Source organism: Colletes gigas, unplaced genomic scaffold, assembly GCF_013123115.1.
Source record: "Colletes gigas isolate AHSC1104 unplaced genomic scaffold, ASM1312311v1 Colletes_gigas_Sc00069, whole genome shotgun sequence".
NCBI classification, from domain to species: domain Eukaryota; kingdom Metazoa; phylum Arthropoda; class Insecta; order Hymenoptera; family Colletidae; genus Colletes; species Colletes gigas.
In genome coordinates, this window is record NW_025106698.1 from 330,454 (window position 1) to 345,312 (window position 14,859).

Genomic DNA, 14,859 nt, shown 5'->3' on the forward strand with positions numbered 1-14,859 from the left:
CCGTTGTCTCTACGCTCCCCCTTCGGGGCTCGCGACGATAGAGGAACAGAGACGACGAGAAGAGAAGCTTGCAAAGCGTATCTGGCTCTTTCGTCAGGTCCCGAATGTCGTTCGCTTGGCCTGCTTTTTCCGGATGAAAATAGCCGACCGGCGTCGTTGACCCTCGGGAATTCCCCCGGGATGAGAATCATCCCGCTCCCGGTCGCGGGGAATTTTAATTGAAACGGGCCGGAAACTATTGTCGCGAACGTGATTTTGGCCGACGAACGCGAGAATTTTGATTGAAACGCGAACGGTAGAACGGAGACGCGAACGTTAGGAACTAATTTTAAATCTGGACTCCGGAACTAGTTGCCGGAGACACCTTACGCGGAGTAATTTTAAAAAAAATTTTTATACGGTCAGGAACAAATGTGATTCAATTACACGGGTAAAAAGAATTGTGATATATCGAGGAAAGAAATATCCGTGACCTATTGTTTACGGTTCAGGAAATCTTTGTTTGTCAAAGAATATGACAAATTGAATTTTCATAGACCGAATTAGCGTTCGTAAAAGTACGCAGCTGCAGGCTAATGGGAAGTAATGAATGATATTTAATCGCTGCCTCGGGGCAGCCACGATCCACGGCTGCGTCGGTAGTAATTTCCGATTACAGATTGTCCTATTCTAGAGTCGAACGTAACGTTACAACCGTGTCGATGACATAATATATTTTTTACACAGAAAGCAACAGGGAATTGTACCTCAACGAGCCCGAAGAAGTTTCGCAAGTTTTTTTTCTGTCCTTCCTCGTGTACAACCACCTGTGAACTCTCCTAACAATATCGTCCATTGTTCTTTAGATTATCTATGTTACCTCACATTAACGGGTTGTCGGTACCATGAGCAATTCACAGATTTTTGTAAATAACAATAAACAGTGTTGGTCCTGAACACGACGCCCATGGTATTGAAACGCACTAATCGTTCGTCATAAGTGTATATAGTTACTAGTGTACTCGATATTAGTGTACAGATTGCACGCAATGTTTAGTTCTGTCGTTATGCAGCAATGATCGCGCACAATGTGTCGTTAGAAATAACAAAACTTCATCCATTAACATACGATCATCATCGAAAGGAACGCCATCACTTGCACGCAACTCCTGACTGGCACAGTTAATCATGTCCCTGTAGTTTTTCCATTGAATCTCGATGATTCATGCTAATGCTCATTCAACGTTCATTCATTTTTCCAATGGTCGCGAGGAAACGAGTCCCCGTTTATAAATAAAGAATTTACAATCCCTCTGACCAGAGATGGACAACATTTTATTCGAATTCTAGACAACATATAACACTAACATAACTATAATTCAAATTCGTGTTCAACGAGTAACGAGACATTTCTGATTCTACCAGAAAGTAAACAAGACGTTATCGTTATTGGAGGGATCAATTGTTATTTAACAGGCATTTTACTCTATTTAGAGTCGACGTGATTGTATAATAGAAATATTAAAAAAGTGTTTTTGTAGAGACAAAGGTTTATTTTTACTCTGTTTTCAACATATTTTACTTTACATCGAACAAACAAAAGAACCCTCGTTGACACGATTCTAGGTCGCGAACGAATGCCCACGCTCAATTGGCGCACGGTTTGTGTTAGAGGTTGGGGAAACTGCCTCCAATTGGCTCTAATTTTTCGAGTATCTTCATTAAAATCAAACCTCGTGGAATGCGGGGATGCCCAGTGGCCGTCGAAATAGCGTGGCGATCATCGAGAGTTGACGATGATTTTCTAAAAAGCGGTTTGATCGCTTTAGATAGATTCTATCGGCCATATTAATAACGGTACATCGTTGGTCGGCCGTTATGCATTCTTTGATTGCACGTGCGACCGCCCCGTGCCTTTTATTTCCTGTCCTGTATTTCACGCGTGCGCACGACCACAGCACGATTCTCGATAAAAATAAATACGCGCGAGCCACATTCCACGACCGATTTTCAAAAGCGACTGACCCCGAAAGTCGACCCTACCCCTCTTCCTCTCACGAATAAACACGGATTTATCTCTTCCCTGTTGTCACGGGCCGCTCAAAGGAGTTTATACGCTGCCATGAAGATCAGAGTGAACCGGTTAATGACGGATTCGTCAAGCGGGGGATTCCTGCGTGCGCGACACACGACGAATAATCAATTGAAACACTTAAAACGGATCATTTTTAAAGGCACCGCGCGCCGAAAGCCGTCTTAATAATAATATCTTTATTATAAGAAGTATATACAACTTGACTAGGGATGGCAAACCTTTTAGGGGATGATTCCTACAATCATTATCAATTAATATACGTATTTTAGATACGTTACCACGTCATATTGAAACGAAAGAATGAGTAAATCGCACCTTTTCTTTGTTTCTTTTTTTCACAATTATCACGAATGCAGTTTGCTGTTGTAAATACAGCGATAAAAATAAGAAAAGAAAATGGATATTATTGCAGCGACTGCAATGCTGGTCTTTGTGTTATTATTTGTTTCGAAATGTACCATATCCAATTAAATTCTTAGTTAAGTGTAAAATGTAAGTACAGTAAAGTCCCTCAAACGGGGCTCACCGTTCCATAAACAGAATACCTGACACGGGTTTCTTCCTTCGCTAGCAGCGTCGAACGTAGAAAAGGACAGTGAACGAAAAGAAAGAGAAAGGACGAGTGTTTGAGGTAGCTAACAGAGATAAAAGGCGTTTGGTACGATTTAGTTCAACTATAAAACTTTCTTCTTATTAATTATTCTTCGACGAGAATTTCAATATCCTATCCGTGGTTCCTCCCCGATCAAAATAAGATCAAACACGATCTTGTTGAAGTAAAATTTAGTATACCGATTCCATTCCAAGTAACGTACCATTCGTAGTTTGAGAAGTACATACTGGTCTAAACAACAGCGATGTAGCGTCCCATGTTACATCGTATTGAGCCATAAAATCGTCTCTTGCGAAGTTGTTCACGTAGAAATGTTTTTCGTAAACTTGATTTTGTAAAGGAACTCAGCAAGTTATTTCTCCAAGAGGATTGGAGGGGCCATAAATCTAATTCTTGGCGCCGTGCCTAACGTGATCACCGAAGGAAATGTATTAACAATCGCGTAGGAGGTATTTCGAGTAATCCTTTAACTGCAACAAAAAATAAATATTATTTCTAGAAACTTTCTATGAATCTTTCATTTCATTATTTAACTTCTTGGTTACATAAAAGTACGAGTACAAAATTGTCAAGAAAATGTGAAACGGAGAAATATATAAATAACTAGGGCTTTCGAGGTCACTGGTAACGAATAAACCTTAGTTCCTCTATATCATTGTTTATTTACAATACAAGCACTGGTGGTACTTGCATTAACTCCTGGTACGTGCAACAGGAATTCGAAAAATTCGATTTAGCTGCATTTTGTTCACGTTTTTGTTGCGCTTTTGCATCGCAACACCGCGTGGCCTCAGACGCCATCTTGTCACGAATCGGGCGCTTGATAGGCGAATGTCCCTCGGTCAGATAACGCGCCTCCAAGTCTGTTGCGTCGCTATTTATAGGCAATTTTCTATTCCTGCGACAAGCTATTATCACGGTCTTCGACGCGACTCGCTCGCAGGAAGAATTATCCGGCGATAGACGCGAAACGAGCAACCGGAAACGCCGGTATCGAGGCGAAAGTTCGTTAATGTATTTGCTAGAATCGCGCGTCTCCGTGCATCGTTTGCCGTTGTTTCCGTGTTTCGTGCCTCGAAAAGCTGCTCGTTCGAAGAGAAAGCATATTCTCTTCTTGTACGAGCGTCGACCAGAAGGGGGTGGATCATGTATCAGATTACGTTGGTCGAAACGCTTGGGATGCGAATCGTAATTCTGACGTTCGGCACCTTCGTCCGTGGAAGACGCTTCTTTGCGTCGCCGTAGCCTCGTCAAAATTGTTATTCCCGACGCGTGACGAAACAATGCTTGCGATTTCCGTGCGCTCCTTCATTAGAATCATTTAGGCAGCGTTGCCGGACGCTCGATATCTCGTGACTGTACCCTGTTATCGCGACCCCGTGATAGGTGAAACGAACCAGTGTAATTTATTTTATGAAAGAATTATTTTGTTCGCTAGTATATTCGGTGTTGGTAATTGAAGTACCGAAATATCTACAAAATTATTAATATTATTTAATGTGGGCTGTACTTCGCAACAAATTTGGTGGAGAGGGAGGGGGAGAGGTACTGACTCAAATATAAAGGACAATGTTAAGTCATAGAGGGGTTTACTGACCCAAGAGCGTACAGCATATGCTATACACCGTTGGAAAAGTCTCGCCAAGGCGAATCGACTGATACCATTTTTAACTTCGATATCAGATGGGATAATGGCCTCAAAGTTCGAGATTTTGCGGTTTTGAACAAAAGAAACCGGTAGTAAAAGCCCATCCGGCCCGAGGGACCTCGGGTAGGCACCTGAGGAAAAACCGAGGGGTGTAAGCGATACTCTAGCAGATTGGGACGGTAAATGTGCCCCACCACCTTCATTTCAGTGCCGTGTTGGGCCTGCGTTTGTCGCATGGGCCCCGTTCCAAATGCCCAGGACGAAATCGCCAATGGATCAGTTGTGAATACTGAATACTGAATACAGTATTCACATCATTATGTTTCGTTCAATCAATAAAATGTCACTCCATTCACTATTGTAAGTGGCGCATTAGTCTGAATACTAACCTGCACATTCCCAACTCATACCTGCGAATCGTCTATCATGAATATATTATGTTCATGAAAAACAACTGATCCATTGGCGATTTCGTCCTGGGCATTTGGAACGGGGCCCATGCGACAAACGCAGGCCCAACACGGCACTGAAATGAAGGTGGTGGGGCACATTTACCGTCCCAATCTGCTAGAGTATCGCTTACACCCCTCGGTTTTTCCTCAGGTGCCTACCCGAGGTCCCTCGGGCCGGATGGGCTTTTACTACCGGTTTCTTTTGTTCAAAACCGCAAAATCTCGAACTTTGAGGCCATTTTTCGACATTATCCCATCTGATATCGAAGTTAAAAATGGTATCAGTCGATTCGCCTTGGCGAGACCTTTCCAACAGTGTATAGCATATGCTGTACGCTCTTGGGTCAGTAAACCCCTCTATGACTTAACATTGTCCTTTTAGCTTCGGCTGTTTTGTAGTTTTCGAGATATTGGGTTAGCTTTGTCTATTTTTCATTTCGTTGTCGAGTGGAGGGCGCGACTATACATATGTAGATTGGATTAGAATAAAAATTTGATACAAAAACCCATTTTTTGTGGGACACCTTGTTGATTAGTTCGTTGATTTTGCTCGATATCTGATTACATCGCGTTCTTTGCTGTTCACGCATTTCACTTTCCTCGATGTTTCGTACCGTTTCCCTCTTACTTGTTTGGTTCTGTTTAATTGCAGCGCGCCATTTGGTTGCGCGAAACGAGCAACAGAAGTCGACTTTCCTGGCGATCGATTAATCGTCTGTGTATCCAACGTAAACGAAACGACCGCGAAACGTAGGGAGGTAGAGAGAAAAAAAAGCGGTTCTGAAAGCAGCCCGAGGATAGCCGTTCTCCTAATTTAGCTGACACAATTTTTACTCGGCGGTCGTCGCGACGCCGCGCGGCGTTTCCCTTCTCGTACGCGTCGTCTCATCGCGGAGGAAGGGGAGCACAGAGATCCTGCACGCGGGACGGAGAGAGTATAGTTCAAATGTCACTCTAGTTTATTTTCGTTTATATATAGAAACAAGAGAGTTCAGCCGGTGTCACTTACCCCTGGCTACCGCGACACTTGGTCCTCGAAGATTTCCCAAAAAGAAGGACCGTTCTTTCGAGACTAGCCCCAATGCGCCGATAAAAGCTTCGTCGGGCTTCTTCCAGTTGAATCAGTTTTTTTATAAACGTACGAAATCGTTATCTTTCCTTGCAAAAATTCCTTTCGTCGCGAAGTCTGACAACAGCGTTTCTTCGTACAGGACGAGTTTTGTATTACATATTACGACTTCGAATAACTTGTGAATTATTTGTTGTACGAAAAAATGTTTCAGGCAAAAGTTGCACGATTTTCAAGTTGACATGTTAGGCGGGAAAATTGTTTTAATGCCGGTATTTAAACCGTGTCGCGGTGGCAGTGGCTCTCTATTTTAGGCTTGTCTCCCCTCGATTTACCGTTCATTTCGTAACTCAATATACTTTGCGAGCTCTCAACCACGGCGTTAGAGTAGAGTTACCTAGCTCTGTTCTTGTGGGGTCATCCTCTTCCGCGATAGTCACGTAGACTCACTTCGACTATACATGGAAAAGTTAATTCAGTCCCGAAAGATTTAAACGATTTAAAGTATTGTTAAAAATTCACTCTATTCTTTATTCTTCTTTCGACTTATAGTCTTCTTCTCTTCTTTCGGCAAAATAACTGGTAAATCACCGAGCAAGAATAACTTGGAATCATTTTGTAAGAAATCAGCGGCATATAGTAAAGTAATATGTGTTTGCAAATGTTTGTGAAAATGTATGGATAATGGCAATCAACCTTCAATGAGCGAAAACGATCGTTGTTCGAGAGCAAGGAACTCCGAAGACGCGGCTTGGCATGCCTGATAAGTTAGTATCTCCTTAGACGGACACGCGATCTGCACAATAATGCACCTACAGGTATTTCCATTTATAGATTAACGCGAACATTCGTCGTGTCAAGAGACAGCGAAGCCTTTTGCAGCGTTTAAAATCAAACTCTCGTAATCGAGAGTAATTGAAAATTTCCGCTCGATCGGGAAACGCTGACGTAACAGTTATTTTCGAAAGATGTCCCCCGGTGAAACACCAGAACGTGTCAAATCGTTTCCGTATCGTTCGTAAGACACGTTCTTTGCGGTTGTTTTTCAACGCTACCGACCGCTGACTTGTAGATATCATATCGCGCTCGCGACTCGAATCATTAGTTGACCGCAGTACGATAAACTCCAGGTGTTGGACTACTTACAATTGTTCGTGCGATTCCATGAAACGGTACATTCGACATAATTGAAATTTTATTCATTCAATCGCTGTATGCTGTAATTAGGTGCTTATTTACGAATGACATCGTCACTTGAATCGTTACAGTCTTCTAAAAAATTCTTCCTTGTATAGAACTAATATATTCAAACATAATGACCAAGGTTTCAATAGAATTTCCTTTTAGACTACGTTATTTATAGATTTTCCTTATACATTACATTCTTAGTGATCATTCTATTGCGTTTTCAAACGTTTTTGTGCTGTCTTCTCCGAGCAATAGAAATTCTAATACTTCGGTTTCTTGAACGAGGTAAGCAACATGAAGTTAATTCGTTAAAACTCTTATATGCAAATTAAGTAACTTGTACTTTTTATGAATTTCATTTGAATTGTACAGAAATAATGAAAATTACATGGAATCTTATAATATATTAATAATGTTTATCGGTATTGGAATAGCAGTCCGAATATTTGGATTCTTGGCAAAATGATTTTACAATTAAAGAAACATGAAAAACACATGTTTGTGTGTCAGAAATTTGTGTCGTTAAGTGCTTCCATTGTTGGATATAGAGAGAACTAAAATATTTAGTATGTTCACTATTACTTGAATAGAAGACCAAGGTATGGTTACTGACCCTTAAAATGGAGTCGGTATACTGAATTTGACTTTTACACCACCGTAAAGGTTACTAATCGTTTATACGTCCCCCTACAAGTAAACATAAACAACCCTCGAGGAGGACCAAAGAAGAATAAGATGAGCGTGTGTCAATTAAGTAATCCTAATACAATAGTGAAAATTCTTTTATTTGTGGTTACTTTTCAGTAAGTGTTTGTGACATTTTTCTGATTAAAAAATTTTTGAGATTATTTCATAAATATGTTCACTGATTGTATGTGATTTTATTTTGATCGCGGAGGATCCACGAGTATGATACATAAAATAATTAATAATAAGAAAATTTGATAGTTGAGCTATAATGAATCGTGTCAATACGCCTTTTATCTCTGTCCACTACTTCAAATGCTCGTTTTTTCTCTCTCCTTTTGTTCGCTGTCTACGTTCGACGCTGCCAGCAAAGATAAAAAACCATGTCAGGTATTCTGTATTTGGAACGGTTGAGCACCGGTAACGTTTACATATTCAGAAACATTACTGTACTAGTATTTTCGTTAAGATAGTGTCAATTGAATTCTATATATTCCTTTTAAATCGCAGGTGTAAGCGTTCGAATACTTTTGTTAACTAAATTCCAAGCTCGATTACGGTATTCGATCTCTTTCGCGAGAATATGCAGTCACGAAACTTTGCACAACGGATACCAGACCGACGCTGCTCAAAGGAACACTCTGAACACCGACTCCTGTAATTTTGCAGCTCCGTCCAGCTGCGCCCTTAGAATGGGACTCCGGCCATATTGCATTTGAATTCATAGGCTGCGTTCTCTGCATTCCCAGACAGCGGCTCTTGTTTCACGCTAGTCATGCATGTGCACCGACTTTATTTATGACGTTCGGGGACTTTTTCGGCAACCAAGATACATTTGTTTCGAATCAAACGATGCCACTGTCACCGCGAGAAAGATGTATTTACGTTGCAAAGAATTTTTACGAGCTTCTTCTCTAAGGGCAATATCCGTGGATTTGCGGTATTCGTTAACCAGGATTGATCGCTTAATGCCAGATATCGGCGAACTTTTGATCTGCCCGAGATAAAAAAGAAATTAACAATAACGTACGATCCGCTGGCGCTAGCTTGGAATCCATTACCTCTATCGGTGTTCGTTCATTGTTCTATTTCCGGGCGCGAAGAAACCGCTGGCAGTGATTTATGGATTCGGTAATTGAAACCGACAAGGTCTACCTCGTGTCACGGTTACGGGAATAAGGGTTTGTCACGGAAGAGAGACCGTCGTGTATGACGTCGGCTTGGGGAATGTCACAACTGGTGTTAACGATCCTGTGTCACCATGGATGTTTCTCGTAAATATTTAAATATCCTTTAAGGATAGAACGCGACTGTTCCGGGATTAGGGGAACAGAACTAGAGAACTTTAACCTGTGGCGTCACCTCCCATGCTCGCCAACCAGAGGGGTCGCGCTCGACCGACCCCTCGGTTGCTATATACACATTCCTCGAACTACTTCCCAATATCCCAGTCGCCTAAGGCAGGGCCTGCTAAGAAGCCTTACTGATGAGTCCACTAGCAGGCCCGGGCGAAACGCGCCCCCTCCATTCCTTTTCACGCCTCCTACGATTCTCCCGAGATCCTAACCGCAGCGACGCAGCGCCACAAACCCATATCGTAGTTCAGTTTATACGTAATATTTAGTCGACTCTTAACTTTTCTGTAACATAGAATTTTAATAATATAAAATTCCATTTTAATATTTTAGTAAAATCAATTCGAAACATTGGGGTCCACGGGCCGCATTGTGGGGCGTTGCAAAACATTTTTTGAAATCGTCATGTTACGAGACTCGCCCTGTATACGTAGGTGGGTGTTTGAGAAATCTGTGTTTGAAACGGTCGATCGTGAAAATATTGCAAGATGCACCCCTACGATCGTGATTTGCGTTTCGAAATCTCGTACGTGAGGAACAAACCGCAGAGCGTTAAACGTCAAAAAACCTCGAGAAGCACTACGAGGAACTATTACGCGGGCCATAAAGGCGCTTACGGATTGACGGGCGCGTAAAAGAACGAGTCAACGAGTCACAAGGGGGTTATTAACCCTTCGAGCTCCGTCGGTGATACTTTGCCGCTCTTACGAACGTGAAATCGGAAATACGAGTCTCTCCTGTGACGGCCAGGCTTCTATGGAAACTGTGCGCGTGCCAAACACGTGTTCAAGCCACTAACCCCTCTGCGTTTTCACCCCCCTTTCGTCTCTGATATCCACCAATTCCTCGCACGTGCGACGCTTGTTTTGTTGTCCGTACTTTTTTCAAGCTTCGCATCTATTGAAAATTTTATGTTTGTTATCCGCGTTCGCACCCGTTGATCCTTTGCGAAGGGCGAAAACGTTGCGACAATTACGCGTTACAGAATATATTTTGGAACGGATACATTCGCAGAGACGTAGAGCAACGCTAAAAAATATTTGAACGAGTCGGTTTCAAAGATCCAAGGTTATTGACATTTTTTTTTAGCGACAGTGTATTATATATTAATATTTCTTTTTCAATGTTAAAATACCAGTACCTTAAAGTTCAAATAATTATCATTGATCAGAATTTCAGTACAGTAGGTAATGCCCAAAATATTTGTTTCTAGTTTTACGTATTAAAATTTTTAAGGACTACTCGTATTATTGTGATTACGAATATCCATGGTAATTGGTATAGCATAATGTGAGTCCTTTTTTTTGCTTTCGATGCGCGACTTCGTCTGAAATATTCACATAATCAAAATATCATAATTTTGCAGGCTGTTGTTTCATTTATAACAACTCTCATTACTGAATTGTCACGGCATTTAAATGATTGATGATAACACATTCTACTAACCAAGTATACAAAACTGCAAGGAATTAATATGCATTCAAAGATATGAAAATATGAATGGCACTAATACTTTATTTCATCATTCTAAATATATCGCCATATGGTTACAGTGGCATGTAAGGGTTCAGAAGCATTTCTTCAACGTGACTCCGGAGTCCAAGTTCAGTCTTTATAACTGCCATATCAGCTCTCATGACAGTACGTGTCATTAAACAAAGAACTCTAGAAAATAAAGTAACTCGTTATTGTAATTTGTATTATGTAATAGTCATGTTTGTTAAGTTATGGTTGCATGAGTCATGGCGTACGCTTCGAATAACAAGGTGTTACATAAACTTTAAACAGAGTTTGCTTTATTTTACATTTTTGTGGCACAACGGTACCGGAGTATGCTTTTTTGTTACGAGAATAAACTTATTACATAATTTGAGAAATTTCTATTTGACTAACGCAGTCTATACGCTGTCGACACACGATGTTTGAAAAATGTACTCTCTCTTGATCTTTCCAAATGAGTGGCTCGTATGTCCTACAGCCTCGCAAGTTTTAGAATTTTTTCAATTTCCGACTCGAGGATCATCCCTCGTGAGTCGAGGTTCGTTTACACAAAATTTTACGGTATACAAATATACGGTATATTTATCTCCGCTGCCAGAATCTCAGAAGATCGATAAACTCTACGAAATCAGCTCGCACGTCGTTCCAACCACCCCCAAATTTTAACGAATCGTAACGTCCCCTGTCTGCAATTCGTCAAAATATACGGATGAAACAAATACACAAACGTTTAAGGTTACCCCGATTCCGTGTTGCTGCAAGAAACGGCAGTGCGTGCACTCGAGGATCGGCAAAAAGGGGGAGAGCAAGGAGTGCGGAGGAAACGACTCGTGCGCTGTCGTGGTTTTTTGAGTGTTCCCGAAATATCCTCGTGCCCTGGTGCACGGGGGGAGAGAGATAAAGCGGGAGGATAGAGAGGGAGAGAGTAAGTTTAAGTCGTAGAAGAGAAAGAGACGAGATGGGAATGCCAGTCTTCGGTAACTAGTCATTCTAGCAACGTGCCTTTGCGGTTTCTCGCCGGTGACAAAGGTCACCAGGAGAAGAAGAAAGACTTTGTGCTGGTCGATCGTGGCTGACACGTGCTCCTCGCGACTCACGGGAAAAGTCACGACATTGGGGTGTGTTCGATCGACGTGGAGGACGATACTCTAAAATTACATATCTTTCTAAAACAAAACAAAAAAACTACGGCGGCTTTTAATTTGACTCGTGATCGATGAGAAAGCTAGAAACTCGAGTCCCGTGACTGTGTGTAAAGATTAAAAGTGGTTCGCGAGATTTTCTCGTAAAAGCACATAAACAGTGGGTGATAAACGGGTGATTTCGCGAGGCCCCGAGATCGACACCCAGGATTGAAACGCGAGCAATCTCGAATATTACCCTCGGCGTAATATTCTTGAGTCGACCATTCCGGGAGACGTGGTCGATGCTCATCGGTTAGAAACGTTTTTGAGGATGCCTTTGAAGATCGAGACTGGCACCTACACGGTGAACCCAGTGACCAAAAAAAATGTTTCGAAGTTTTTGTTATGGAAACACTGGCGTAGGAGGTACGACAGTTATTTCTCAGTCATCATCGATTTAAAAATAGGATTTGGTTTCTCAATCGATGACCACTTCAATTGCTACTTATAAACCCGAGAAATTAATCGTCAAAATAAAGCGTCTCGTGTAACTAATAAATTTCAATAAGATTCAACTATAATGTGTATTTTTTGATGGTCAGAACACGAAAGTTAATCCTGTAAGCAAACTTTACGGACGTTGGTCTGGCACTCAATGCGTTGACGACAAGGATTCTCGTGATACTTTGACATTCTCTAGAGGTCTCCTAGTTTCATTCATTCCTACGCATGCGCGACCACATTCATCATCGTCGCGTTCACGATCAAGCATGAATCGATCACCTTGCACTGTTCTTCGCATACCTCCGCTTCGTTTGCACGCCACATGCAACGCCCTCTTATTAATCTGCAACCCCCACAAATACGATGAATTTATGCTCTAAGATCTGCACCTAGGAAGACCTTATGGACCTTCCAAGAAAATTTGTACAGTACATCGAAAAATGAAAATACGAACCTGTTTGCTCGAACAGCGTGATCGGTATATGATACCAAGCGTGTGTACACTAACAGACCAAACGTTAACGAGGAGATTGAAAATTTTGTTTTATGTGAAGTAGTCGCTGCGTGATTCGTGTAACGATTGGAGTTGTCCAAGTAGTCACGAACAGTAATGTTCGACCAATTTTCTAATTGAAATACTTCTACGATGCTGAATATACAGTTGATCGCGACAAATGCATCAAAAAGACAATATATATTTTGTCTGCGTGTGTCTATTACTATTTGAACGTCTCTAACATTAGTGTCCTATGTGAAAAATGTAAAATGTCCGAATGTAGTGTAAAGCATCCAATTAATCACCGTATGGCGTGGTACCTAATTAATACGAATTTGGAAGGGATCGATTCGATCGTTGGCGACCTGTACGATAATACCGATATTCCTCTTTGTGCACAGATGGCCTCACATATTTCCTTAATGCATGCAAATTCTCGGAGTGAATTGCACTCGGACTGATGCACCAGCTTTGCACACTGGCTTGCGATCGTGCGCAGCTGTGGATTAGCTGCTCTCACGATTATCGTGCAATTAGTGCAGCATTAGTTGGGTCGAAATAATTAAGGAGACTATTAGAAAACGATCGCAAATAGCGATGGAACTCGAATTTTTTCAGTGTATCTACCTAACGTTTCGATTGATCATGGAAGCTTCGAATCATCATCGATGCTTTAAATCATTCTCGGACGCGTACCGTTTTCATCGCTATTTACAGGCACGTCGAAGCTTGCTGTAAAATGTTAGTTTTTGCGGTGCGAAGAAAAACGTGGAGGCTCGCGCTGTGTACTAACAGAACAGTCGATTTATTGCGTCCGTCTCATCTGCGTTCCGCCACCGGGACGAATCGTAAAATTAGATCTACGTGGGTTGAGTTTACGCGACGGTTATTTGCTTTTTAAAGTCGCGGCAACGAGACCGCTCTTGTTCCGTGATTCATGATGATGGAACAAGTGTTTGCTCAGTCGCTGACACGATTGTACGCGAAATTGTCGGGGCGTGCGGATCACGAGCCGCGGGACGGGTTTCACGAGAGGTTACTTTCGGAATACCACTAGATTCAAATTGTAAATCCACCACTCCGTTCGTCATGATAGGTCTTCGTTTTGGAAATAAAATTTGAAAATGTTTCGTGCTACTAGTAGTGTAGTTACAGGATTAAAAGTAATTGAAGGAAATTGTAGCTGTAGTGGTAAAGTATTCAACTGCAAATCCCAATGACCTGTGTTCGATCCCCAGATACTGTTGGTGGATTTTTCTTCTCATTGTTAAGCAGTTTTATCAATAATATAGCAATACAATTTGTGTTTCTTATAATAATATTGTAAGAAGTTTCTTACAATTATAGTACATTATAATAGAGAACATCTTAATACAATACCAGATTGTATAACATATTCAGATACCAGTACATTAACATATCAATACTAGAGTAGACTAGTTCCATTTTAAATAGCAATGAAAAATGTTCTTAACATTAATAAACAATATATTTGTATTGTAATATACAATGTAAGGAAATAAGTATACAATGTATAATAGTATAAAACGGAGGATTTGTAATGCTAGTTATGTATTGCAATTTGCACCTACTGGTATTCTGATAATGATTTCCACTTCCAAATTCAATCCACTCCAATCCAATCCACTTGATTGTACTATTATTATTGGGATAACTTGGATAATAACCGAGCAATATTCGCTAATCATCGTGCGATATATTAAATTTCATCAACGTCGATATCAGGAAGAAATCAATGATTATTTTATTACTAATTAAAAGGTAACGTGAAAGTTTATGACGAGATTAAATTATCGACGAGAACACAGCACTAGCTTCCAATTAACGTACACGATGCTCTCGAGATGTTCGATCGGCAAAAACTAAATCCACCTGTCTCGGTGCGGTTTTCAAAGAGAGAACAAAACTGCTGGAACAAGTCGAGCTCGTCGATGCTGTATCGTTCCGCTTTCACGTTGTTGCAATTCCACCGTACTTCTATATGCAGATCGTTTTTCCGCTCGAAGATACGGAAAATTGCTGTTCGGTAATAGATCGTGATCCTTTCTCCGAATTCAAGCATGAAATCATTCGATCGTTCAGCTTTTGCCACGAATTCAGCCAACTGCTCGAGAGCATCGAGGCATCG

At 41.2% G+C, this 14,859-nt stretch overlaps 1 protein-coding gene across 1 annotated transcript in view; it reads left to right on the forward strand.

The window, feature by feature from the left end:
• The window catches only part of LOC122403681, a 49,985-nt gene that overhangs the window by 23,520 nt on the left and 11,606 nt on the right, over positions 1 to 14,859 (forward strand). The gene's annotated exons all lie outside the window — the stretch shown is intronic.